The sequence below is a fragment of the Ochotona princeps genome, chromosome X (genome assembly GCF_030435755.1).
Source record: "Ochotona princeps isolate mOchPri1 chromosome X, mOchPri1.hap1, whole genome shotgun sequence".
Classification (NCBI taxonomy): Eukaryota; Metazoa; Chordata; class Mammalia; order Lagomorpha; family Ochotonidae; genus Ochotona; species Ochotona princeps.
Genome location: NC_080865.1, coordinates 50,041,884 through 50,067,228, shown reverse-complemented (window position 1 = coordinate 50,067,228; position 25,345 = coordinate 50,041,884). Strand labels below are relative to the sequence as shown.

Here is a 25,345-nt window from a genome sequence, read left to right as displayed (position 1 = left end):
ATTACTCAAGAGTCAGAAGTCAAAATGAAGTTCAATCTCTTTGTGACTTCTGATCAAAGTAAGAACCAAAACAGAAAATCCAATACCCCTTCCCACAATCGAAGGAAGATCATGTCTTCCCCTCTTTTGAAAGAGCTGAGACAAAAGTTTCTGTGCAAAAAGATAACAAAATCAAGGTTTGTTTTTAAAGATTCATTTATTTTTACTGTAAAGTTAGATATACAGAGAGGAGGAGAGACAAAGAGGAAGATCTTCTGTCCATTGATTCACTCCTCAAGTGACTACAAAGGTTTGGGCTAAGCCAATCTGATGCCAGGAGCCAGGAGCTTCTCCCAGGTCTCCAACATTGGTGCAGGGTCCCAAAGCTTTGGGCCATCCTCAACTGCTTTCCCTGCCCACAAGCAGGGAGCTGGATGGGAAGTGAGGCCACCAGCATTAGAAGAACCCTTGCCCATATGACGAGGACTTTAACCTCTAGGCTACAGCGCAGGGCCCGACAAAATTCAAGTTTTGCCAAACACTTAAAAAAGTCAGTGAATTGACAAAGTAGTCCAGCTTTCTAGGGAGAAATACATCATCTACACAGAATAGAAGCAAACAAGAAAAGCCTAATGGCATCACCATCCATGAGAACCTTCACCCGAGCAAGATACTCATCACTAGACTAAAACAGGACAAAGGATGCAAAAAGATCCTTGAACTGAGAGCCAAGTCCCATCATACAGGAAAGGAAAAGGGCATATATAAGGGAAAAAGCTGAGAAGATGTAGTAATAAGTTATCTTAGGTGCACAATTTTCAATGGAAATTACTAAAATGGAAAAGATAAAAAGAGTGGCAAATAGAATCAGACTTGTGTTAAAGAATAGGTATCAATGAGCATTATTTGTGCAGTCTTGGATGCAGTAAGCTTTTTAATCACAAATTTTCTCATGTATTTATAATGGTTGATCAACAATTTAATTGAATTTGGAAGTCATTATCATAGACCTCTATATAGTGAGAGATTTGTTCTTTTCCCATATTTCTGAAACAGAACTCCTAAACTATTTCTTGAATGAAAATGTTAAATCTTATTTGACTCCAATATGCTAACCTCCCATGTTTTTTAGAATGTGCTTTCCCGGTATTTTGATAATAAATCAGCCACTTACTAAGATTCAACAAAGTTCACTAAATTGCGGAAGTGATATAATCAGTCATATGAGCCAGCTATATGTCTGTTATCTGGCAGGGAGTGGGGAAGTCATTTTGGAGGACTATAAGCTCAGAAAGTAGAATTGCAGGTCTATGGTAGAAAGTTACTACCACCACTCCCAACCTGATTCAAACCTACTTTGCTATCATAAAACATTGCCCTCAAAACACAGTACTATTGACACCCAAAGGAAAGCCATGAACATACTCAACCAACCACAACCTAGATGTGAACTGAATCCACAGGTTTCAGCCCCAACTTCAGTCTTTAAGAAGTTTGCCCCTGAACCCTCAGTGAGCCCAGAAATTATACAATAGCTTCCTGGTTCTTTACTCTGTGCTTTGAAGTTAAAGCCCACCTTAATCTCTTAGCTTTCTGCACATAGGCAGCATGCTCGGTTTTGAAGCAACCCCACCAACCAGTTCTAACGGTTGTTATGCTTCATTTGTAGGTGTCTGTACTTTGTTACTCCTGATCATTCCTGTCTTTCATTACTGCTTTCACTGAATTTGCTCGATTTCTAGAAAACTGAGGTTTTCTAGACAGTTTTCTGTGCAATATGACCTCAATCTGCAATATAAGTTATGTAATGTTTTAGTTATTTTAGTCAAGTTTACATAATATCCTAGAAGAACACACTTAAAAAAGTATAATTGCATTAAGTAAGCATCTTAAATTTGAATGAAAGCTGCTCTCATTCTTCCTAAATCATTGACCATTCCAGTCACAGCAGCTTCTCACTCAACATTTTTCCCTCCTCGGGATCAGCTTGACTTCACAATCTCATATCTGGCTTCATTGCTTGCTCTCTGTTGTGCTATTTCCCCAAATTACTGTTGACTTCATAAGAAAAACAAATTATTAATTTTCTGCCACTTCATGGATTTAATTTCCAACATTAAGGCCGCTAGTTAACATATTTTTCCAAGTAAACATACTTGTAACCAAAGGAAGAATACTGGAGCCAATTACAAAAATTATATTTTAAAAATTTTATGTAATATACAAACTCATATTCATTAATAATTACCTTAATTGGGATTAGATTAAATAAAACATGTAACAAACTAGAAAACACTGAAATATTAGATATCAAGGGCCATACATTTGTTGAAAAACAAGTTCTTACCTTGTCCTCAATCGTGGCTTGTCTATATTGCCACTTTTTTATATGTCCTAAACATTATTTTCAGAACTTATAAGGTCAGGTAGTGATCTGAGTCTCAGAAGAACAACAAAAGGATAGTTGCTCTGTCTGAAGAAAAGAATCTCTCCATTTGGGAAGAATAGGTCGCCTAAAGCCCTATGAATAGATGCATCTTAGCATATTTATTTTTCACCAAAATGCTCTCACAGCTGCCCACTTGTTCTTTCCCTTTCAGTTCTTTTCAGTTCTTCTGATTACATATGAAGGAAGGCGGCATTTAAGTGCAAATGATCTGTAGCACCTCTCTTTATCTGTTGCTATTTTCCCTTGTGACTGGGAGGGTGAATGGAAGCATTAGCAAAGAAGAGAGGGGATGGGATCACAAAAAGCCAGTGCTATGGTTATTGGACACTGAAAATTTGCATTCGCTAATAGTAGCATTGCCCGATTTTCTGTTTCATTGGGGTAGAAAGATTCTTTGGGCAGGTTTCAGCAAAAAGCCATGAGGATCTGATCTGTATTGTTATTGGTTGGAGTTGCTAAAGTATGTTAGAATAAACATGAGGGTTCCTCAAAAAGCTCATGGAAAATGAAATTCAACACATGTTTACTTCTGCACAAAATTTTGAAATTTCTGCATAGTTTTTCATAATGCACATTTTATATAAACTTTTTAAAGACTTGTCATATAAAGAATTTAGGGTATTAATAAGAATTCTATCAATTAAATGCGTGTAAAAATGAAAACATTCAGATAATTTCTTATTAAATATCTCCACTTCTTCTATTCTTTGAGATCAGTAACAGGAATCATGACACTAAGACATCACTGCGGATTACCTAGGAGTTTAGGTTGACACCCAGGATAGATATCAGAGTATTGACCCTATTTGCATTTGAGGAAATTATAAAAAGAGACTGAGAGCATAATCTAGACCTATCCCTTGATTACATTTTTTTTCTTCCATTACATTCATCTTTTGTTGGTGCTCAGAACACAATACTCCACTGTATGGTGCTTTGGCATGCAGAGAACTTTGGACAAAGGAGATTAGAAGGACCCAGTGCTCAGACCTCTGCTGTTTTCTTGCTGCACTGTTTCTTGACACTTTTCTCTTAAGCAAGTCTTAGAAATTATGATTCTTCTTAACCACTTTCTGTGACCACCTCATTGACATTTCAATTTTAGTTTATACACAACAGATAACATACATAACATAACATGTTATATACATAACAAATTAAGGCAAACATGTGGTATTTAACCTTTTGGGATTGGCTCATTTCCCTTAGCATTATGGTTTCCAGTTTGGCCCATTTGGCCACAAAGAACTGCATTTTGGTTTTTTTTAATAGCTGAGTAGTATTCCATGGAGTAGATGAACCATAGCTTTCTTATCCAATCCTCTGTTGATGGGCATTTTGGCTGCTTCCATGTTTTTGCAATTACTGATTGTGCTGCTATGAACATAGGAGTGCATGTTGGTTTCTCATAAAACAAGTGTTCTGGATATATTCCTAGGAGTGCTATTGCTGGATCATACGGTATGTTGATTTTGAGTTGTTTGAACATTTACTTTTAACATATTGGTTACTCATTACTATGTCAATTAATTCCATAATGATGTAAATTTTTGCTGATGGTATGTTGGAGCTTTTAATTGACTGGGATGATACTCTGCTGGCTCTGTCTTCAGACCAGAGAGGGTATACCTAAGAAGCCGTTGAACTTGACTGGACAATAAGATGCTGGACTCTGTGTTTGGTATATGCTTGCAATGGGGTAATCTCAACTGAACTTGAACTGTGGTTATGCAACAAGGTGGAGGAATCCACCATGGTGGGAGGGTTTGGGGAGGGGTGGGGAGAACCCAAGTACCTATGAAACTGTGTCACATAATACAATGTAATTAATGAATTAAAAATAATAAATAATAAAAAATGAAAAAAAAAAAGAAATTATGATTCTTCTTCTCTGATGCAGATCATAGAAATTATAACCTCTCTTCTCCAAACAAGTCATAAAACCTAGACCGTGTTGCTTTGTCACTTTTTCCTTCTTCCCTGAAGACCTCACTCCAAATAGATCCTGCCCCCCCTTTTGAGAGTGATATGAAATAGCTAACTAGGACCATGGGAACCGGTGACGCCTGCGAGTCAAAAATGCCCACTACACACATAATATTTGTTATTTAAAACAGGTTAGAGTTCTTGTTCATAGGATATTATGATATTATTACGCGCAGCTAATTCCCACAACCTGGTTCTTTACCATGAGCTGAAAACACCAGATGCAATGAGGTATCTTAGGAGGTTTAGGGGCAGGAACAGAGGGGGGGAGGTGGTGGAGAGGCAAGGAGAAAAAGGGTAGGGAAAAGAGGAAAAGAGGCCGGAAGAAGAGAAAGAGCCACCCCTGGGGGCCTTTTTTTCTGCAAGGTGTGGGGGTCGGGGATTGGAAGGGATTGAGGGCAGGCCCCAGGCGATTGGTGCCTGAGACTGTCACAGGTGATTGTCTAAGAATGATTGGTAAGTGGGCAGAGTTGGGGATGGGACTGGGGGTTTGGGGGTGGGATTCTCAGGTAGAATGCCAGGTTGCCTCTGGTGGATGGCTAGACAGGTGTGGATTTTGTGAGCTGTGAGGAACAAGAAATGGCACTAGGTCCAGGTTGGGATATTCGAATAACTCCTTACATTCCTCCCTTTTGTTATATATAAAGGAAGAGGGGCATTGTTCTCTATGGCTTCTTGCAGCTGTTTTCTCTTGGCAGTGGTTGCAACCTGGTGTGAGAAATGGGAGACGGAGGGACACTTTTATTCCTGCAAAACAAACTGGTTAATGGTTTGATTAAAAAAAAAATTTACATTTCAGTGGATGGGAATGGAGGGAAGGGTTATTAAGAGTCCTTTTGAAAAGGTGACTTGAGTTCATTTTCTCTTATCCAGGCCTTCTTGTACTTCAGTCGTTGATTCTTCATTACTCCTGAATGATCAATGTAGGCAGGGTAGCTTCACCAGGAACCAGAGACCCTGACTGCCTATCATCCTGTCTAACTCCTTACATTTCCACAGGAGTGAACAGGGATAAAGAGACGACAACCACTCTAGCTGCTTCAAGGTAAAAGGGGGCGTTGTTGAGTAACTGCAGCAGTAGGGAGTCTAGAGGTTCCTGGTAGAAGGCAGACATCATTAGATGTCTGAAGTACTGCCTGGCATTTGAAGGCTTCCCTTTGTTGAAGTCTAGATAACAAAACATATCATAATTATAATCTTTCCCAATCTAGTACGTCACGAGTTCAGTTAGAAACCCAGTTGGAATACTTGGCCTTTCCAGCTTAGATATAAAAGAATTGTCTGGTTTCAACCTTTGTCAGAGTAAACATCGTTTTAGTTTAAAACAATAGATTAGATTTATATCAATTTAACTTAACTGCTTTAAGTCCCAAATTTTGAAACATATCCAATCAATGCAATGAAACACATGAAACCTTTTTGGTTGTATGAAATTGTTATCCGAAACAATGAAAGGATTAGTGTGTGGCATCAGAATATAAACCCATCACAGGACAGGTAAATGCAAGCTGACTTCTTGAATAACCTTAACAATTATTGCATTTGACATTTGAAAATACTATAGTAATTTTGAATCTAGCTAGGAAGCAGGCAAGTGCTAGATTTTCTAAAAAAAAAAAAAAAAAATCTACTTTACCAATCATTGCAAACGCTAAGAGTTTCAGAAAGACATATCATCTAGAACATAAAACACAGCACTCAAAACATTCTGTTACAAGACCTACTAGTCACATTGTAGATGGCACACATGTTTTAAGTTTAAAAAAAAGTTACCAGTTTAAAGTCACCAGTTATTCAAATCACATCTTGCTCTTAGTAACCAGAATTAAAGATGCTTTCGGTTGGAACCTGTAGTTTACTGTTCAACTTTAGCTCTATCTGTAATGGATGCAATAGTGTCTCTTAGAACCTAGAAGATGATGTACTCATTGTTAGAATCATAAAATATCAACAAATATAAACATCTATTTACTTTACATAGTACACTGTGGAACCACCTGTAGGACTTTACACACACTTGTACTGATTAGGCCTCTAGGCCTTGTTCATTAGCAAAACAATTGTGACTAACAGTGCAATAAATTCATTAGACTTTAGTGATATTTTGATAGTTGTACCAATAGCAGTCTGTTAACATTTCATTACTATAAAAAAATTTATACCACTTCACATCTTAACAGCACCTTTTAATAAAACCCGAACAGCCTAATCACTGGTCATATCTATAAAACAAGAAATAAGTTCTTTTTGACATTCCCATGAGGCCTCACTGTGAATATCAAAAATCAGCAGGATTGAAATGTTTGAGTTTTTAAATGATTGTGAAGGGTGTCAAGTAAGCTTAAAATGTATGGTTGATCAATTGATATTTGAATGCAAATAATCCCACAACTTGCAACAACTTCAGAATTAGAAAACATTTTGACCAATAAGCATAAGCACCAGTATACATTAGCCACGTTTGAAACTTTTACCAAGAACCTTTGTAATGATGCAAGTATTCATTCACTTTAAAAGAGCATACAGGCTCACAGGCAGAATTTGCTCCTCTTTATGGCAAGCACTGCTCTAGGTATACACAAATGACGTTAGAGCAACAAGTTTGGCATAATATTACAACCTCACAATGTGCTTTGCATGATCTAAATTATCCCAAATGACAATCATATCCAAATTATTTTTAATGACATTTATATTATCTAAATTGTGTCTCAATCGTTGAGAGGTCCAGAGATCTGGCTGGAAATCCCAAGGTCTGGAGACTTAGTCAAGGTCTGGAGACTTGGTTTAGAACTGAAGAATTTTTTTTTGAAGATTTATTTTATTTTTATTACAAAGTCAGATATACTGAGAGGAGGAGAGACAGAGAGAAAGTGGAGCTGCCAGGACTAGAACCAGCGGCCATATAGGATCAAGGCGAGGACCTTAGCCACTAGGCCACGCCGTCGAGCCCCAGAACTGAAGAATTTAGAGGTCTAAATGAGTTAAACAAAAATCAGTCACACATGCACCCAATTCAAAACAAGAACTACTATGACCAAACAAACATATGCACAATCACCAAGCACTTCAGAACAGAGACACATAATCATACATAATGTAAAACTCTCAAACCTTTTGTAACTTCCCACACCATCTTCAACATACTTTAACCTGTAAACATTTTGTAAAACAAACACATAGGTTTATCTGATGCTTTGGAATAATTTAACAGTGGGTTAGGACAACTTTATACCAGACTATTTTATATATAACTGTTACATTACATTAAGTTTCAGAACAAGTTACATTTTGTTCGCTTCTTTTATTGTTTTCTTTTCCTCTTTTTTTTTTTTAGAAAGGTAAATCACTTATCTCTTACCCTGCCCCTCTCAGCTCAGGTGTGGTAGTTGGAGGGAAAGCTAGAGAAATTCAGGCCCTGAGGGTGGCTGGGTGTGGTTAAGTCAAAAGACACTGGGAGAGCAAGTTAGGCCAAGGGTGAAAACAGAAAAAAAGTTTTAAACAGGAAATCTTTGTCTGGTACCCAGTGAAGAGAGCAAATGGAGACCTTCAGACAGAGGGGGATGGAAGGGAGAGAAAAGGCAAGATGGCTGACAGAGGGATAGGGTGGGGGCTGAGACCGCAGATGGAGGAGGATAAGATGGGGGTTTGTTAAAAAGATGCCAGAAGATACTTAATACTGGATGGGAATAGGCCTAGTTGGGGAGCTTGGGGGAGGCCTTGACTGGGTGGAGTCTACCACTAAGGAACACAGGAACTGGAAGGGGGCTGAGTTCTGGTCGGGTCACAGTTGTAGTCCCTTGGCATAAATATGGATCGGGACTTGACGCACCGTGCCAGGTTAGACCGCAGCACAGTTTGGTGCTCTGGAGGACCAGGGTAGACGTGGGACGGACTTGGCTAGGTTTCAACTCCAACTGAGCCATATATGAGATATATGTGGGTATGAACGAGCAGTGGCTGGGCTGAAACTTCCAACAGCAGGAACCAGAATGGGTTGAAGAGCGGAGCTGGCCCAAGGAAATGCTGGTATGAGTGAAGCCTGACACCAGGAAGGGGTCTGATGGAGGAACCTGAACAGTTCCTCTGAGAGGACACTGACGCTGCAAATAAATGCAGGAAGCAAGGAGGTAAACAACCCAGAAGAGGCGTTGGAAAGTAACCCACTTGCATACATTGGCTCAGGTTGGGGGCAGAACAGGCTGAGTTAGCTCGTGTTATCCACTGGCAAATCTGTGCGCTGGAGTTGTGCAGGGGTCTGGCCAGGTTCGGTTGCGATAATAATAATAAAAAAAAAGTATACAATGCAAAATGCCAAGGCAAGGCTGCCTGTGCAGGTTAGGAATGCAGCACCCAACCAGCACACCTCCCACTGGTTTAAGTGAAGGATGAGTGTGTGATGGCCAGAACCAGGATGGGCTGCAGTACTCATTGGTTCCAGTGGAGGTCGGGGCTGAGAATAGAACCAACCCAGCAGTTGCAACCACCAGCTTATTGGGGTGATGGATTGTGGCGGGCACTGTGCTTACTAGTACATGTAGGAACCTGGTCTGGGAACACCTCAAAGTTTCTTTGGGAACTCCCTTAATCATAATGGAGGAATCAGAACATTAACCAAGAAAAGACGGAAGATGGGATAGATCAATCAACCACCTCAGTTATATGTTGGCAGCGAAATACTGGACAAGGGGAGACACTATGATGGTCTAAATCAGTCACTGGACTCTGCACCAGCCTCATCATACCTGGATTGTTGCTGATGATATGTTGGAACTTCTAGTTGATCGGGATGACACTCTGTTGGCTCTGCCTTTGGACCTGAGAGGGCCTCCCTAAGAGGTCGTTGAATTTGGACAATGGGATGCTGGACTCTATGTATGGTATATGCTTGCAATGAGGGAATCCCAGCGGAACTTGAGCTGTGGCTATGCATCAGGATGGATGAATCCACCGGGGGGGTAGGGTTTGGGGTGAAGAGGGGAGAATCCCAATACCTATGAAATTGTGTCACGTAATACATTGTAATTAATGGGGAAAAAATTTAAAAAAAAAGAAATAAAGAAGCCTCATGTCATGTTAAAAAAAAAAAAAAAGATGCCAGAAGAGATAGGGGGATCACATGGTGCCAGAGCCCTGGAAGAGAGCAGTGGGGTTTCATACTTCATGGCTAGAAAACTATGGAAAAGGCAGACAAAAAGCTGAGAGTCAAGAGGGAATGAGACCTCCCCCCAATTTTTCCAAATACACACAGTAGTCAGCTAGATTACAAAAGATGTTTGGATCCAAAGTGGCATTAACTGGCCACTTGGAGGAGTTAGCTAGGGAATACTGGGGCCAATTCACATTACCGAGGCGTATTAAAGTTTTATGTTTTAGGTAGCGAGTCAATTCAAGGGTTTCTAAATTTGCTAGAAGACAGCCCAAGGGGGGTGTTGGGAGAAATTGGTGATGAAAAAATAGCTTCCATGATTACGACTCAGGAATGATTAGCACAGTGGACCCAGTGGTCCATGGCGACCCAGTGGTCACAAAAACTGGCTCTCGGTCGTCACCTGCTACGTAAGGGACGAGCCAGGTCCCAAAACACCACCTGAATCCCAAGTTGTGAACTCAGCCCAGTGGCCCAACTTGGAGGTACAGGGGGCCCCTGCAGTGATCCAGTGGTCGGGAGACTTCCAGCCCAGTGGCTAAGAGACACAGCACCTGGCCAGGGTTTACAAGTTTACAGAACTGGTCTCCTAGAAGTTCCCAAAGTGGAAAATCAGACCTAGTTGGAGTAGTACAAATGTACCAAGCCACACCCAAATGTGCCAAGCAATAACTTAGCATTTGGGAAGATGGGGAATACCTCATGTGCTCCACGTGGAGATGGAGTACCAGGAGCACATGTCTGGGCTGTGTTGTTGCTGAATGGAGGAAGATATTAGCATGGTCAGGTCAGATGAATTCAGGAACAGCCACGTGGAGGTAGAGAATTCTGGAACTGGCAAGCAAAGAAGGTGAAATCAAGAACAGGCCATTGGAGATGAATTCTGGAACCAGCGGGCAATTGGAGACGGATTCTGATGGCTGCTAACGAGTCTCAGTGGCGCAGATGAAGACAGTTAACACAGATTGCAGTTCTCACGGTTTGGATCCCGGTGTTGCAGGGTACACATGGCCAAGCAGCAAGGGAAAATGACCAGTCACAGCACCAAATGTTAGTTATTTAAAACAGTTTGAGCTCTAGTTCATATGATATTATGATATTATTACACGCAGCTAATTCCTGCAACCTGGTTCTTTACCATGAGCTGAAAACACCAGATGTAATGAGGTATCTTAGGAGGTTTATTCCAGTGGGGCAGGAATTGGGGGGGAGGTGGTGGAGATAAGCGGGAAAAGGGGGAAGGGAAAATGAGGTCAGAAGGAGAAGAGAGAGAGAGAGAGAGAGCCACCCCTGGGGCCTTTTTTTCTGCAAGGTGTGTGGGGACCGGGGATTGGAAGGGATTGAGGGCAGGCCCCAGGCGATTGGTGCCTGAGACTGTCACAGGTGATTGTCTAAGAATGATTGGTAAGTGGGCAGAGTTGGGGATGGGGCTGGGGGGTGGGGTGGGATTCTCAGGTGGAATGCCAGGTTACATCTGATTGGTGGATGGCTAGACAGGTGTGAATTTTGTGAGCTGTGAGGAACAAGAAATGGTACCAGGTCCAGGTTGGGATATTCGAATAACTCCTTACATTATTACCTGCCTATTTCTTAAACAGGATTGCCACTTCCTTTTATCTGTGAGACCTCTAGCATCTGTGAGACCTGATGTGTGGTCTAGGGCAGCTAGTTCAAGGTCACCAGCTTAGAAGCCACACCTCCGCCACCTATGTAATCCTTTCTGGCTATCCATTAGTCAAATGACACTCACCTATTTTCTCCTGGAACCTGAGGGGAGTGGGGGTTAGGTGATGCATTGTTGCATAACCACTCCCCTCTCAAGCCCCATAAAGGCCCATGAAAGAGAGGGGCTTGATCTCTTGGTCACCTGCTTCTAGTGCTCTAGCACTCCCACTCTTGGTCTCCCCAGTACCTGCTTGTTTTCTAGCTTCCCAAGGACAGAATCTGAGGACAGGTAGCCTCTGAGCATGGCTCTTGTATATCTGTATTCCTCACCCTCCATTTGGGCAGGACAGTAAAGATGTTAATGCTAAGATGCTATGTATTTCTGATTTATGTACTATCCAGAGTGCAGGAGAATTGAGTTCTAACAATAATGGAATGTGGACAGTGAAGCCAGGAAAAGGAGACAGCTTGCAGCTTTGTAAAGTGTGTCCAGGTTGTTCGCTGTACATCTCTTAGGATAATTCATATTCCCAGGGAACCGGAAATAGGTCTTCAGTTTCATGGATGGATTTCACAGTAATGATCATTTGTTCCTCTCACAGTTTCAATTCAGACTGGATTGCCACAGTGATTCGTTATTTGCTAATTTCTGTTAGGCACTGCCATCCCCAAGCTAGGTTAATGAAGACTCCTTAACACATTGTGAACTTGTTTGGACTGATCTATCCTGTACCCTGCAACACTGGGAGGATGCAGGAGCCATTTGAATAGCTAATCCCCTTCAACCTGATAAAAGAGGCCAGCAATGAGGAGAATGTCTCTTTTCTCTCTGCACACCAAAACTGGACTAAGCACCAGTCCTTTCTCCCTCTCTACTTCCCCTCCCCCACCTACTTTCTTCTAGCCGTCCTTATACTTCAGATGCACATTTGTGTTCAATTTTACACTTTTAAGATAAATTTTATCAGTTTGTGTACCATATACATTTTCTCATAGTAGGGAAGTGCATGGAGTAAAATTTAAACCTCACTTCCTCCACTTCAGGAGGAAAGAATACTACAAAGAGCTTAAGAAGAATCTGGAAAGACATTTCTTACAGGTTCCCCTTCTTTCCAGATTTATATCATTAGATCAGATCTTTTGCCGAAATATATTTTTGCACAGCTCTGTTTATTTTCAAATATAAATATAAAAATGAACACCTGCCCCTGGGAATTTGAAGTCTTCATTTCTTTTTTTTAATAATAATAATTATTAATTACATTGCATTATGTGACACAGTTTTATAGGTACTGGGATTCCCCCCACCCCTCCCCAAACCCTCCCCCCATGGTGGGTTCCTCCACCTTGTTGCATTACCACAGTTCAAGTTCACATGAAATTCTTTCATTGCAAGCATATACCAAGCATAGCGTCCAGTATCTTATTGTCCAGATAAGTTCAACGGCTTGTTGTGGAGACCATCTCGGGTCTGAAGGTAGAGCCGGCAGAGTATCATCCCGATCAATTAAAATATGGAACGCTTCACGAATTTGCGTGTCATCCTTGTGCAGGGGCCATGCTAATTTTCTCTGTATTGTTTCAATTTTAGTATATGTGCTGCCAAAGCGAGCACGAGGTCTTCATTTCTAAAGGCAGTTGTTGCGTGATACAGAGCCTTGAATATGCATATTTGCCATACTTTTTCCTTGTGAGTTTTTATTTTGGGCAGGTTGTTTCCCTTAGGGTAGATGAAGAAAAATATCACAAATTTCTGTCCTACAATTTTTGACACTTGATGTGGTGTGGCTGAGATAATTGACTCTCTCTCAATCCTGTGCATGAATTCTTCAGTGAACTAATACAGCCTAACAAAGAAAATACACATTGTATTTTTAAATCAAAGTAATCTCTTCTGGAAATCTGCTGTAGCACTTGGTTGAGAACTGAAGGTAAATTTTATCTTTTTTCATCCCTTTTCAAGTTGGGATTAGCAGGAACAAAACATTTATTTGGATGGTGGCACATGTAAATCTGATTTGGGAGTGCTCGTTTTTGTTGATTCTTTCTCTCCCAAGGAAAAGTTGTTTCTTTCATATTTATTTATCGTGCATCCTAACTTTTGTTTTTGTGACTAATAAGAACATTTTTTTTCTGGTCTTTACCTACTACCACACACAAATGTTGCTTGCATTAGACAAGCAGTCTTCCTGTGTGAGAAGGCCCCTAGTGAGACTTCTTCCGAGTTTTCATCAAGTCTGATAAAATTTTTTCCTTGTTCTGTCATCTTGCTCCACACCCTAGCCAAATTAAAGGCTGCTTTACCATCACAAATTTGCTAAACGGTACGTCATTACCAGCCAATCAAAGGAAGATCGAGAGCACCACTGACTAACTAGGAACTTGTACAGCAGCTGATTACACCATTCTCAGCCCTAATCTCAATCGGTAATGACCTTCACTCCTAATAACCTGGGGAACGCAGGAATTAGGCAATAGCTACCAGTTGGTTTGCTCTATATCTTGCAATAAAAACCTACTTTCTTCAACCACTCTGATGTCACCCACTCTGTTTTTGTGAAATTTGGGAGTTCTTCAGCAGTATTCTCAACTAGTTTAGGGCATGGTTTGGCAGCAGTGGCTCCAGTGGCACGGCTTAATTGAATATTCAAAGCAGACAGAGTTTGTGGTAAGACTTTATTGCCACTCATTTTGAAGTCTCTCTTTTGGAAAGCTCAGAAGTGTCATAAGTGTCTGAGAGTGAAGCACATGTGAGAAAAATATCAAGTGTTGGGTGCGTGATGAGATTGATGTCAGGAATATGATGCAAGTGGAGTTCAAGTATATAATGGGAGGAGATGAGTTGCCTATTTTATGACAATGATATTAATAATATTATTTAGTGATAATATTTTTTTTAACTTAACTGTAATTGAGGGAACCCAGTCTACAGCCCTGTCAGATATTCTAGCTGACACAAACTTTGGGAGCTATTTTTGTACAGAATAATTAGGGTTGGGACGGTGCTTGCAAGCGTGTCCGTCTTCAGTTATTCTCTTTTTTTGTATCTCCTTCCCAACACCACAAGGATGAGTATCCCAATGTTCTTTCCATGACACTACAACAGATTTCACAGAAATGTATCTTATTAAGATATCTCAGTTTTCCATTAAGAGGCCCAGCTCTGACACATGCACTCTATGTTCAGACCATGGAACGTGCAATTCTCCCCATGGTTGGAGTTCTCTGATTCTAATGGTTCAGTTGGGGGGAATCCCCAAATAAACCTCATCTGAGGTGATTCCAGAACTGATTTTTTGTGTGTGCTTGGCAATGCAGGGTCCGGACACAGTCTGTCACCTACATCAGTCTACATGCACACTGGTGATTGTGATTGCTGGCTCATTTCTGTCTCCAGCCCTGTCTCCTATGCACATCAATGGGTGTTGGAGCCCAGCCCAATCCTGCCCATCAAACACTTTGCCTTCACGTATACCAGCGGAAACTGCAGCCTATTTGGAGTGATCCCCAGTAACCTCCACCATACATAATCCAACTACAAGAAATTATAATAGAAGTAGTTCTTTGTGCAAACAAAAAAATGTGTTCCATAAGGAAATATATGAAAAAAAAAGAACGTAAAATGTTATATAAGACATTTAAAGTCTGTTGTGATCAAAGCTGAGATTAGATGGATTTATTTATAAGATTTTAATATAGCTAGCTTCGGTATTAATAGTACATTGGTACAAAAGTAGAATTTGTTCTTCCTGCTGGACAACAAATTTGGAGTATTGGTTAAACAATATTTTTTCATTTTAAGTGATGACTTCAGGAAACAAAGGTTTTGTTTTTACCAAGCTATTTCTCGTGCTTCATGTTCTTTTCTATTTCATACTTGTTACTTAAGAAAATTGAATCTTGCTAATATTAACCATTTATGTTTTATTCACAACTAAGTAATCTATACTTGTTTCTAAAATATTCATCACTTTCACTAAATATATAACCAAAATTATATTTAATTAATTGTTTAAAAAATTGTACATTTAAAAAAAATCGTCTCAAAATCAGTATTAACTAAAGTTCTTCTCAAGTAAAATTAAAGTTAGAGGGTTTTTAAAATTTTGGATAGGTATCTGGAAAGCCTCAAGTGATGTTATCTCATCTTGTAAAATACTAACATTAAAATAATTAGGCTATTTGGCATGTGAAATTATTTGAGATGTATATTCAATAAGCATCATTAAAATTTCTTCAAGTTATATTTATGAATATGTTCTTAATGCATGTGATCTGAACCCAATGCTGTGTTATAATTTTAGTTATTATGTTAAAATGTTGCATGCTGCAGTAAAAATAAGGTTTCTTTATCATTTGAAGATTATAATGAACTCTAATCACACTTTCAAACAGCCATTTTCAGTCTTTGTCATCCGGTTTTCATGTATATTGTTCTGTAAAGTCTCTTGAAATCAGCTTTTTCTTCAAGAAGATTCATGAAAAGAACTTGAGAAGTACAAATTTCTGTATCATTAAATGTTACTGCCGCTCAACAGCGACACTAAAATGCCTAGTCATACTCTTGGGGGTCTGGGAAAAACTGGCAAAAGAGGCTGTGTTTAAAACCTTTTCTCCGCTGCTCCTGTCCCCGTCTGTCTAAGCTTTCCTACCCGCTTCTTCGCCACCCTTCCTCCCGTTTTCCATCACCCTTCTTCCCAATTCTTCACGTTTCTGTATTCCCCCATTCCCCATGTAAGAGCCACCAGAATGTCACGAACCAAAGAGGAGAGAGACAAAACCAAAACGAGAGGGGGAAACAAAAAGGCCATTTATTGCCGAAAGTGAGCTGTTTATACACAGTTCTTCCACCAATCACTTCTGTACGTGGTCCACGGAGTGCTATCTGATAGGCCAGCAATCGCAGCCAGGGAGAATTAGCCTATCCTTGTGACTTCCTGCCTGCCCAACTGGCAGGACAAGTCCTGCCTCCTGGCACTCGGTCAGCCGCCATCTTGAAGCCCCTCATCCATGTGGGATTGGCCGTTCCCCACAATTAAAGTCATTGCTTTCATGAAACCCTAAGTTTCTTCATTATAAGTTTATTAGATCATGGGTAAAACTTTCCAAAACTTTAATGAAGAAACTTATGACTTCATGAAACATGAAACCAAGGTTTCAAAGATGAATTAAGTAAAAAGTACTGAATAAATTGAACAAGGTATTGTGTGAATAATTCTTGAAGCTTGAGTTATTATTACCGTGCTTTGGTTCATATTTTAGGAAACTTTTTATGTTAACCTCTATAGCTGAAAGCAATTAGGCAAAATATATTTATGTACAGAATTCATTTAGAATTCATCAATTATTTGGGAATGATACAGAAGACTCCCCAAAACTGGTGGAGTAGTTGCTTTGAAACCCAAAAGTAGGTCCACTCAACCAATAAACAAAAAACCAATCATTGATATCAAGGTAATGAAAGAAAGAAGGATTTTGTTGCAAAGTGATGAACAAAAGGATTGGAAGCAACTGTTTAATTCTAAGGATCCCTGAGGGATAATGATGAGGTTCTTACTAGCCGAGATAATGTTGAAAAGTATGAGCTCATTACATGTTCGGATTTCTGGTTGGTCAGTGGAGTTTGTGCTGCACTGCTTAGATAAATTTATGCTGATAAAGTGGACTTCTATTAAGTAAGGCTCTACAAGAAGTTAATAGGTATTTTCTTCCCTGGATCTGGGATTTTGCAAAATAAATCCCTTGAGACAATAACTAACCACCAAGATATTATTCATTAAAGTAACAAATAATCTCATGAATCTTGTGATTAAAATCTTGTAGGACCAATTGCATCACTCTCTATAGTTGATTTTATTAAGTGGTTGATTTTTTTTTAATCAAAGATTAAGGAAAGAGCACTTTAAGCTAAGGGATGAAGCCCAGGAGATTGGAGCCTCATGGTATGTAGTGTTAGAATTCAAGGTGCTATTTGGGGATCGAGTTGCAGGAATATTTTCACTTTTATGGCATTAATCATTTTTGTTTAAATTTTATGTGAGTCTGTAGTCCTTGTAAAAATAGAAACTTGGAAACACTGTTCATGCTATCAAAACTTTGACTGAAGTGCCATATTACCAAACATAACCCAAGAGCTTTGAGGAAATGAGATGGACTTTATAGGACCAATAAAACTCAGGTTAGGAAAGCTACCCAGATACTTCAAATACCCATTTCACATGGATGTCTTACATATTGATAAAGAATATCACTTTCTGACATGCCCAGTGACTGAAGCATATACTCTAAAACTTTAGCACAGAGGGATTCAATCAACTTTTATGTATGTAGAGATATATAAATAAATAATAAATAAATAAATAAATAAATAAATAATAAATATATGTAAAAAAACAATATATGTATTGTTGACGTTTGATGGTGAGTTCTTGGCTTGGCTTTCAAAGACATGAAAACTTTTATTTTTTAAGATCAACTTTTTAAATGGAAAAGTCAGATTTACAGACACAGAGAGAATGATTTTCCATCTGCTGGTTCACTCCCAAAGTGATCACAACTGCCGGAGATGAGCTGATCCAAACCCATGAATCAGGAGCTTCTTCTGGGTCTCCCACGTGGGTGCAATGTCCCAAGGCTTTGAGCCATCCTTTACCACCTTCCCCGGTCACAAGCAGGGAGCTGAATTGAAAGTGGAATAGTGAGGACATGAGCCAGAACATATATGGGATCCCAAAGCATGCAAGGTAAACATTTAGGCATCAATCTACTGCACCAGGCCACAGACATGAAAACTTCAGTAGCATAATCTAAGATACCTTATTAGATAAGCAAAGTAAATTTAAGGACAATCATCATTGTCAATCACTATTCTTTCCGCATTTATGTAAATAATCAAGACAAGCTCAATGAGACCACATTTATGTTGCAACAATTTTGTCTTTTGTTATTGGTGTAAACAGGAATGACTATGCAAAAATTGTATTACGGAAGAAAATCTAGCACACATTTTAAATTATCTGCTTCATGACTTTTGTGGATTTAATATATACTGGAAATCAGGGCTCAATCATGGATTCTTTAAGTCTCTTTCAAGGTCTAACTGGAAACCTCAAAAGTAATATTTTCAATTTACTCCCCAACTGTTTGACCTGGAATCACTAAAAACTAAAACCTCCTTTTTCATAAACCATAATTATGTGAAGTTATGTGCTATACATAGACTATGGAAACAAAATCACAACAATTTATGTGTCAATGACCTTTGTGCCTGTTGCTCTATTCATTGTTCAGCAAGTTCACTGGAATATTTGATGCAAATTGCAAATCAGGTAAATCTGCCAAATTACTGTAGCTTGGCATCATTCCATCTGAAGATACATTGAACCTGCCATCTAAACATTCAGATAGCTTCCTCTCTGGACTCAAAAATGAGTTTAGAGCTGGTGGTAAGAATCACCATTTGTTTTTCTTTTGCTGTCACAAAAATTTTAAATGGCTGATTCTTCCAACAGCATCAAAGCTTGGCTTTAATGGAAGGACTCCTTTAGTGCTGCCTGAACTGACCAATTTATGACTGAGACTGGTTGAATGGCTTATGAGATAGCCCATCAATCAAACTTACAGATTGTGAGTTTCCTTGAATAAGTTTCGGGCAGGAGAATGTTGAGACCTAGAAAATGACATAACAGTGGATGGTGTGCTAGCATGCTGAATCCTTTATCATAGAGTAGATTAGAAGGTCTCAGAAAACTTCTCTGACCTTTTCTTGATTTCCTGTCTCTTGTTCCTCTCATGTCTACATATAAAGCTAATAAAAATTATTATTCCTCATCCCCAAGTTGAATCAAAGTTACTAAAACTTCCATTATCAAAACAAAACAGAACTATAAAACCTAGAAACGTCAGTATCCCCTTTCTCACTTGAATTTGATTTCAGGTAACTTCAAGTTCATGTCTGGAAGGAAGGAATGTTACAAGAGAGATTAAAAAATCAGAAAGATAATCCTTGTTGGACCTGCCACCTAGCCTACCCCCATTATAATATACCTTCTTATCCATTCATATTTTTCATGGTTGCATACTCTTTCTTGACTAACAATTTTCATGATTCTTTGGCTCTTTATTTCTCAATGTTCCCATGTCAAACAAAGCTTTCATGGTGAAATAAATAATTCACTGGTTTTTTTTCTTGCTAATCCATCTTTTGTTAGAGGAGTATTGACAAAAGCCCTAATCATGAAAGTTAAAATGTACATTTCTGTCAGTCTTTCTTAAGTAGATCAAAAATACATGATCACGGACAATCATTTGGTGCAGTGGTTAAGGGTCCACTTACCCACATAACAATTTGTAATGCCTGCATTTGAGTCTAGTACCTAATCCCAAATTCCAGTTTCCTGTGTATCTGCACCCTGGGAAGCGGCAATGATGTCTCAAGCTCTGTGGTACCTGCGTTGAGTTCCTGGCTCCTGGCTTTAGCCTGAGCCAGCCTGACTGTGGCAAGTGTGTAGGGAGAATCAGTGGTAGGAGATCTTTCTCTGTTGTTCTTAGTACTTTGCCTTTCAAATAAAATGTAACAATAAATTTCCAAAAATAGGTACAATTTTATCTCTATTGAAGTGAAATACTAAGGCTTGTGAGAGCATCCGAAATTGATAACTGGCTTAACTGAACTTCACTTTCATCAAGTGAAATAACAATACTTTAGTGTTAGGTGTTTAGTTGAGTCAGTGCACACTGATGGCTGTATTATTCATTCACCAGATCTTTCTTGTACTTGTTCTTTATTTGCCAACATTATAAGCACTTATATGAGGCTACTAAAAAAATTCAAGGAAATTATATTAATATCTAAGCGTATTTTTCTGCAAAAGAATTTGAAATCCAAACAGATTTTTTGAAGAACTTAGGAGTGTTTTTCAGTTTCTAAAATGTCTTTACGCAAATTAATCTTATTCTTTCAACCATAGATTTTGCAACTTTAACCTTGTTTTTATTTACTGATTCTTGAGCTCCACCAATTTACCTTTATTATATTTATTTTTTGTTGTTTTTAAAAAAGATTTATTTATTGTTATTGCAAAGTCAAATATATATAAGAAAGAAGAGACAGAGAGGGAGATCTTCCCACCAATGATTCACTCCCCAAGTGACTGCAATGGCCAGTGCTATGCTGATCTGAAGCCAGGAGCTCTTCCAGGTCTCCCACCTGGGTGCAGTGTCCCAAGGCTTTGAGCCATTCTCTACTGCTTTCTCAGGCCACAAGCAGGGAGCTGGATGGGAACAGCCGCAATATGAACTGGTGCCCATATGGAATGTTGGCACATGCAAGGATTTAGAAACTGAGCCATTGCCCAGGCCCTTTATTATACTTCTTTGTTAGAACAAGTTTTATTTTTTGAAGAATTATCCATCTGGTAAAGTTGGATTTACAGAGATGAGAGATTTAGAGATATATCCTTCCCAAGAGGCCACAAAGGTCAGAGCTGCGCCGATCCGAAGCAGGAGCCAGGAGCTTCCTCCATGTCTCCTATGCAGAACTGGGGAGCTAATTCTATAGATACTAAGATATTTGTGATTTCCATGGTAGAGTGCTATGATTCTTGAATTTTTGAAGAAAATTTCTGCAGGGTGTATTCCTATTTTATGCTGCTTTCCTCTTCTGTTTGTAAAGTTTGTGAGCAACTACAATTTTTTAACTTGAATACTACGAATATCTGAACACAATTACTTGAATAATGTACAGTTATGCTTCTTTCAGGATAGTGCTTAAGTTGAGAGTTTATTTTCAGAAGAAATAAGATACATTTTCTTGGTACAAATAATTGAATCAGGGTTTTATTCCTCACCATTGTATTCTGCCCATATCATGATTCCTGGTACAAAGCAGATACTCAATACATATTTTGAATTAATTAAAATGAGTGATTGTGTCTATGAACAGCATGCTACTTCCTTTCAGTCTATAAATTTATTCATTTTTTAGGTAATTTATATAATTTATTGTTTGAACTTTTATCAGTTTGTTTTTCACTGAAATGGAGATTTTGTCCCTGTTTTACGTTTGTTTCAGTCACTCTGAAAAGAGGAGTGTTGTAAAAATCCTTTTACTCCTTAATCTTTAGCCAACAACTTCCTATTTCTTTTTTTTTTTTTCTTTTTTTTTTTTTTTTAATTTTATTTTAAATTCATTAATTACATTGTATTATGTGACACAGTTTCATAGGTACTGGGATTCTCCCCACCCCTCCCCAAACCCTCCCACCATGGTGGATTCCTCCACCTTGTTGCATAACCACAGTTCAAGTTCAGTTGAGATTCCCCCATTGCAAGCATATACCAAACATAGAGTCCAGCATCTTATTGTCCAGATAAGTTCAACGGCTTCTTAGGTATACACTCTCTGGTCTGAAGACAGAGCCAGCAGACTATCATCCCGATCAATTAAAAGCTCCAACATACCATCAGCAAAAATTTACATCACCATGGAATTAATTGACATAGTAACGAGTAACCAATATGGTAAAAGTAAATGCGATTTCTTATCCACCTTCTGTGACCACCTCATTGACATTTCAATTTAGGTTTATACACAACATATAACATTCATAACATAACTTGTTATACATAACATCGTGTCATCTTAAATTAAGGCAAACATGTGGTATTTAACCTTTTGGGATTGGCTCATTTCCCTTAGCATTATGGTTTCCAGTTTGGCCCATTTGGCCACAAAGAACTGCATTTTGTTTTGTTTAATAGCTGAGTAGTATTCCATGGAGTAGATGAACCATAGCTTTCTTATCCAATCCTCTGTTGATGGGCATTTTGGTTGCTTCCATGTCTTTGCAATTACTGATTGTGCTGCTATGAGCATAGGAGTGCATGTTGGTTTCTCATAAAACAAGTGTTCTGGATATATTCCTAGGAGTGCTATTGCCGGGTCATACGGTATGTTGTATTTGAGTTGTTTGAATGTTCTCCATACTGATTTCCATAGAGGCTGTACCAGCCTGCAGCCCCACCAGCAGTGGAGTAGGGTTCCCTTTTCCCCGCAACCTCGCCAACAAGTGTTGTTGGTGCTTTTATTCATGTGGGCCAGTCTTACTGGCGTTAGGTGGTACCTCATTGATGTTTTAATTTGGATTTCCCTTATTGCCAGGGAACTTGAGCATTTTTTCATATGTTTATTTGCCATTTGGGTTTGTTCCTTTGTGAAGTGTTTGCCCATTTCCCGTGCCCATTTCTTGAGTGGCTTGTTTGTTTTGACATTTTGGTTGTTTTGTAGCTCTTTGTATATTCTGGAGATCAGCCCTCTATCACCTAAGTCGTGTGCAAAGATCTTCTCCCATTCTGTGGGTTGCCTTTTTACTTTGTTGATTGTTTCTCTAGCTGTACAGAAGCTTCTTAGTTTGATGAGGTCCCAATTGTTTATTTTGGTCTTGATTTCTACTGCATTTGGAGTCTTTTTTAGGAAGTGAGGGCCTACCCCTAAGTGTTCCAGTGTGTTTCCAACATTTTCTTCCAAAAGTTTGAAGGTTTCTGGATGTAGGTTTAAATCTTTTATCCATTTGGATTTGATCTTAGTATATGGTGAGAGATGTGGGTCTATCTTTTTGTTTCTGCAGGCTATCAACCAGTTGTCCCAACAGCATTTATTGAACAGACCTTCCCATTTGCCTGGGTTGTCGTTTGTCTTTTTGTCAAAGACTATTTGGCTGTATTTCTGTGGGTTCCCATCTGGTGTTTCTATTCTGCTCCATTGATCTTCTTCTCTATTTTTGTGCCAGTACCAGGCTGTTTTGATAACCACTGTCCTATAGTATGTCCAGAGGTCCGGAACTGTGATTCCCCCTGCTAACTTCCTGTTCTTGAGAATGGTTCTAGCTATTCGTGGTTTTTTGTGTTTCCAGATGAACCTTTGGATCATTGTTTCCAGGTCTGTGAAGAATGTTTTGGGCAATTTGATTGGGATTGCGTTGAATGTATATATTGCTTTTGGCAGTATAGACATTTTAATGATATTGATTTTACCTATCCAGGAGCATGGGATGTTACTCCATCTTTCTAGATCTTGTTCAATTTCTTTTTTAAGTAGTTTGTAGTTTTCCTCGAATAGGTCTCCTACATTTTTGGTTAGGTTAATTCCCACATACTTCATGCTTTCCTTTGTTACTTTGAATGGTATCTTGCTGGTTAGATCTTTTTCCATCTTGGGGCTGTTAGCATACACTATGGCTGTTGATTTTTGTTCATTAATTTTGTACCCTGCCACTCTACCGAACTCTCGTATAAGTTCTAGTAGTCTCTGTGTTGAGCCTTTTGGCTCTTCCATATAAAGAATCATGTCATCTGCATATAGTGAAAGCTTGACTTCTTCATTTCCCATTTGGATTCCTTTGATTTCTTTTTCTTGTCTTATGGCCTCAGCGAGTACCTCTAGAACTATGTTGAATAGCAGCGGAGAAAGCGGACATCCCTGTCTTGTTCCAGATCTCAGTGGGAAGGGTTCCAGTTTTTCTCCATTCAGTATGATGCTGGCATTGGGTTTTTCATATATTGCTTTGATTATGTTGTGGATTTTTCCATCTATGCCTACCTTGGTTAGGGTCTTTAGCAGGAAGTTGTGCTGAATTTTGTCGAAAGCTTTTTCTGCATCTATTGATACTATCATGTGATTCTTGTTTTTCAGTTTTTGGATGTGGTGTATCACATTTATGGATTTGCGAATGTTGAACCATCCCTGCATTCCAGGGATGAATCCTACTTGATCTGGATGAATGATCTGTCTGATGTGTTTTTGAATTCTGTTGGCTAGGATTTTGTTGAGAATCTTAGCATCAATGTTCATCAAAGAGATAGGTCTGTAGTTTTCTTTCTCTGTAGGATCTCTGCCCGGTTTTGGGATTAAGGGAATGTTGGCTTCATAGAATGAGTTTGGAAGGGTTGCTTCCTTTTCTATTGTTTTGAAGAGTTTGTAGAGGATTGGAGTTAGTTCTGTTCGGAATGTTTTGTAGAATTCTGTAGTGAAGCCGTCTGGGCCTGGGCTTTTCTTTGTTGGGAGGTCTTTAATCACTGATTCAATCTCTGCTTCAGTTATGGGTTTGTTCAGGTTGATTGTTGCCTCTGGGCTAAGTTTTGGCAGGTTGTGTGAGTCTAAGAACTTTTCCATTTCTTGGTGGTCTTCTGATTTGTTGGAGTACAGTGCTTTGTAGTAATTTCTGATTATGTTCTTAATGGTTGTAATGTCTGTTGTTATGTTGCCTTTTTCATCTTTGATGCTGTTAATTCTTGCTTCCTCTTGTTTTTTCTTTGTCAGACGGGCCAGCGGGGTGTCTATTTTGTTTATCTTTTCAAAAAACCAGCTTTTTGATTCGTTGATTTTGTGTATGGTTTTTTTTATTTCTATCTGGTTGATTTCCTCCCTTGTTTTGATGATTTCTTGTTTCCTGTTGTGTGTGGGGCTCATCTGCTGCTGCTTTTCCAATTCCTGGAGGTGTGTGGTTAGTTCCTGTATTTGGCGACTCTCTTGGGCCTTGACATGAGCTCCAATTGCGATGAGTTTACCCCGTAGCACTGCTTTGGCAGTGTCCCACAAGTTTTGGAATGTTGTGTCAGAGTTTTCATTGGTTTCCATAAATTTTTTGATCTCATCTTTAATTTCTTCCCTGACCCATTGTTCGTTTAATAGCATATTGTTCAGCCTCCAAGAGTTTCTATATTTCCTGGGACATTTTGAATTGCTGATTTCCAGTTTCATTCCGTGGTGGTCTGAGAGGGTACATGGTATGATTCCTATCTTTTTGAAGTTATTTAGATTTGCTTTGTGTCCTATCATGTGGTCGATCCTGGAGAAGGTGCCATGCACTGCTGAAAAAAATGTATAATCTGTGGTCTTAGGATAAAAAATTCTATAAATGTCTACCAAGTCTAGTTGTTCTAATGTTTGTACGAGCTCTGTTGTTTCTTTGTTGAGTTTTTGTTTTGTTGATCTGTCTATAGTTGTTAGTGGGGTGTTAAGATCACCCACTATTATTGTGTGTGTATCTATGTCTCCCCTTAATTCTGTAAGTAGTTGCTTCACGAAGCTAGGCGCATTGGAATTAGGTGCATATATG

General features: G+C 39.1%; 1 non-coding gene across 1 annotated transcript; it reads right to left on the bottom strand.

Moving 5' to 3' along the window:
• Positions 1–12,736: 12,736 nt before the first annotated feature.
• LOC118760507 (U6 spliceosomal RNA) lies at positions 12,737–12,843 on the bottom strand. The gene has a single exon (XR_004996815.1). It is a non-coding gene; the product is annotated as a U6 spliceosomal RNA (small nuclear RNA).
• Positions 12,844–25,345: the final 12,502 nt, after the last annotated feature.